This window comes from Equus caballus, chromosome 21 (assembly GCF_041296265.1).
Source record: "Equus caballus isolate H_3958 breed thoroughbred chromosome 21, TB-T2T, whole genome shotgun sequence".
Taxonomy (NCBI): domain Eukaryota; kingdom Metazoa; phylum Chordata; class Mammalia; order Perissodactyla; family Equidae; genus Equus; species Equus caballus.
Genome location: NC_091704.1, coordinates 72,141,159 through 72,144,660, shown reverse-complemented (window position 1 = coordinate 72,144,660; position 3,502 = coordinate 72,141,159). Strand labels below are relative to the sequence as shown.

Below are 3,502 nucleotides of genomic sequence, written 5' to 3'. Positions count from 1 at the left end.
CCAGATAAACAGACCATTTAAGTCAGAAGGGTGCTGACCTTGCAAACACACCTTCAGGACAAGGCCCTGGGCCACCCCGAACCACGCTGATACCCACCCGCCCTGTGGACGGAAGAGCCATGGGAAGAAGTATCTCCACCTAGCCTTGTCCGGGCCCGGCCTGGGGCCTAGCATCCCAGAAAGCGGGGTCTGGGACACTGACCAGAATGTCTTGGGGCCCCTCCTGCCTCATCTACTGGGTTATAGATGAAAAGCTAACTCGAACCCACGTCAGGAGGAGACGCTGGGACCAGCAACACTGCAGGGAAAGGCATATGCACACACACACCATGCACGCTCGTGCACAACCCCCCAACATTGCAGGGAAAGGCACACATACACACACCATGCACGCTCGTGCACACGCCCCAACACTGTAGGGAAAGGCACACGCACACACACCATGCATGCCTGTGCACACACCCCCCAATGCTGCAGGGAGAGGCACATGCACACACACCATGCACGCTCATGCACACACCCCAACACTGCAGGAAAAGGCACACACCATGCACGCTTGTGAGCACACCCCAACACTGCAGGGACCACGTTTACAGGAGCCCAGGTGCGGTGTGGTGTTTGCTGGGCTTTGGGGGGTGAGGATGCCAGTGACCCGGCTGGAGTGGGAGGGCAAGGCTGACCGGGATTCGATTCTCACCCATCTCGAGTGTGCGGCTCCCTGGGGCCTCCATTTTCTTGCCTCTTGGTCTCCTCTAGGGAGAGGCCCAGTCTGGGGCCCGGCCCAAGCTCTCCGTCTGTGGGACCATCGGTGTGGCTCCTCCTGTGCGTCCAAACGCCCCACCTGATGCTGCTTTCTGAAGACGACCTGAGGTTTGTAAGAATTGTGGCAGCAGCTCCTTCCTGCGAAGTCCCGTGAAACCTGACCATGGAGATGGAAAGCCTGGGACCCACTGACTCCTCCACACGCCAGGACGTGCCCACTGTCCCAGGCCCTCCCTTGAGTCGAGTCCCATGCTGCTTGTCCTGGCACGGGCCTACCCCCAGCTGAGTCAGGCAGTCCATTTCCCCTTGGGCTCAGACGAGAGCTGTGCTGCCCACCTGAGCGTCTGGCCGTGACCACTGTCTTCCTGGGGGCGGCTGATGCCCAGGCCCCCCCGGTGCAGAGTGACGCTGTGGGGTGGGGGCGTTGCTCACAGGATGTTCACCCCGTTGCTTGGGGAGTCCCCACACAAAAGACCTTCACAGGGGACATCGGGCTGCCGGTCACACGTAATGACTGCCTCCCCAGAGTAGGAGGGACCAGGAAACGGGAGAAGGCAAGCTCGACGGGCAGAGCCTCTGAGTGAAGTCCCACCCTCAGACCCAGGGGCTGACTAGCTGTCTCCCAAATTCCTTCTACCCCTGTATGCCGTCACCAGGTGACACCACGTATACTTGAGGGTGGATGTCCAGCATGAGGACACACCATCCTTTGAGAGGACCAGGCACACACGAGGGTGGATGTCCAGCGGGATGATGCCCAGTCCTCCTTATGGCCCTGAGGGGTCAGCTTTTGGCCCAGCGCTGTCCCCGTCTGGCACACTGAGGCCAGGTGCCAATTTGGAAGAGGCCGTGTCCAGTCCTACAGGCCATCAGCACTGGCTGGGACCCACGACTGTTAGCGTGGATGGCAGCAAGGCGGCCTCGTGGGTTTACAGCCTCCGCAGCTGGGCCCTATCAGGGCGCACGTCCCACTGGACTCAGCTGCTCAGAAGAGCCAGCACGTTGCTGGGAATGCAGCGCCTTCGACGTCTGGCACAGCGCCTCCCTCTGAAGTCCGGCCAGCCGGCGATAAACCATGGAGTGACCTCCCTGGCTGACCCAGCTGGACCTCCACACAGACCACAGGTCAGCCAGTTCCTGGGAGCAGCCAAGATCCAACCACCCTCCTGCGGCCTGTGGGGACCTGGGGCCACTGCCCAGGGCTGTGCTGGGTGGCCGCCCACCCCCGGCACTGGCACCAGCCTCCCCTCGCTGATGGGTCTGCCAGGAGCCGGAGGAAGTAGTGTGGTCAGGCCTGGCCGTGGGGTGTAAGAGCTGATTAACCAGCGACAAACACTCCAGGCACCTTCCCCGTGTGTAGCGTCCACCTGCCCCACCCCTGCCCCCTCCCGGGACCTCCCGCCTGTGCCCTGTCTCTCAGACCTTTACACACGTGAACAACCACAGCAAGCGAGGAGCTCCTAGCTCGCGCCCCGTCTAACCTGCGGTTCCACGCAGTCTGTCTGACCAGGCGACGGGGGCAGCAGGAGACAGCCCCGCCCGGGTCCACGGCTGATGGGGTGCCTCTGGGGGACCCCGGTGGCCCTGGCGCTGGAGTGGCGGGCACCTGGGTTTTCTCCCGGGTCTCCCTCCTTGACGATCTATGCGGTTTCTTGGGTCTTTTATCAGAAGGACCAGCTGCCAGATGGTTTTCTCTGTCTTGGGGCCTGCAGCTTTGTCGTCACACAGACAGCCTGTAACAACATTGAAATGAAGCAGAGGATGCTGTCACAGGAGGCGCTGCTGACAGCCTGACGTTTCCGGGGCGACGGCCCTGTGTGCAGCCGCGTGGCGTTCCACCCCCTGGGTGAAACCAAGACCCGTGAGCCCGCAGAGAGCTCCCCTGGGGCTTGGGGGTGACAGACGCCCTTGGGGACAGCCTCTGCCCCACAACAGACCATCTCACTGCAGACCACGCCTCACAGGTCCGGGGCCCAGCCGGCTTCCCAGCAGTTGGGCAGTTTTGATGAAGGAAAGTGTCAGCCTGACTCTCAGCAAAGAACGCATCTTTCCTTGCGTCTCACGATAGTAAGGTTTCCCCTGTGCTGACAGATGCAGAAGCCCACATGTTTCTCGCCTCTCTCTGTGCAGTCAGTTCAACAACTGTAGGGCCCCAATTTCCTTCAGGAACATCATGGGAACCACAGGCCCTTCTCTGGGAAAACGCTCACATTTCTCCGCACGTGACTGTTGACCTCACATTCAGGGCTCCGAGAACCTGCGGCCTGCACAGTCCCAGGCAGTGGCGGGTCCCTGTCGGCTCTGAGATGCGCTTCTTCTGAGCAAGCCCTGCCGGCTCGAGGGCGCGGGCTGGGTGGTGGGTATCGTCCTTCGTGGGGCTTTGAGGTTCTAGCTGGAAACTTTCTCCTTCACGTTCAGGTGTTAGGTCCTGTGGCTGCTGTAAGAAAAGGCCACAAACTTCACAGCCTAAAACAACAGAAATTTGTCCTCTCTCAGCTCTGGGGCCAGAAGTCTGACATCAAGGTGTCACAGGGCCTCGCCGTCTCCGGGGCCCCCAGGGGAGGGTCCCTCCTGCCCCCTCCGTGTGTGTCTGTGGGCCTGTCGCATAAGGACGCTGTCACTGGATTTACAGCCGGCCTGTGTAATCCAGGAAGCTCCCATCCGAAGACCCTTAACTGGATCACATCTGAAAGACTTCCCAGCCTGCTCTCATTCACAGCTTCCAGGTGAGGCAGTGACA

The 3,502-nt window shown here is 60.9% G+C and overlaps 1 long non-coding RNA gene across 1 annotated transcript; it reads right to left on the bottom strand.

The window, feature by feature from the left end:
• Nucleotides 1-697: 697 nt before the first annotated feature.
• On the bottom strand, nt 698-3,228 carry LOC111769858 (uncharacterized). The gene is made up of 4 exons (XR_011430308.1): nt 2,973-3,228; nt 2,700-2,841; nt 2,244-2,495; nt 698-919 (listed from the first exon to the last, which is right to left on the bottom strand). It is a non-coding gene; the product is annotated as an uncharacterized lncRNA (long non-coding RNA).
• Nucleotides 3,229-3,502: the final 274 nt, after the last annotated feature.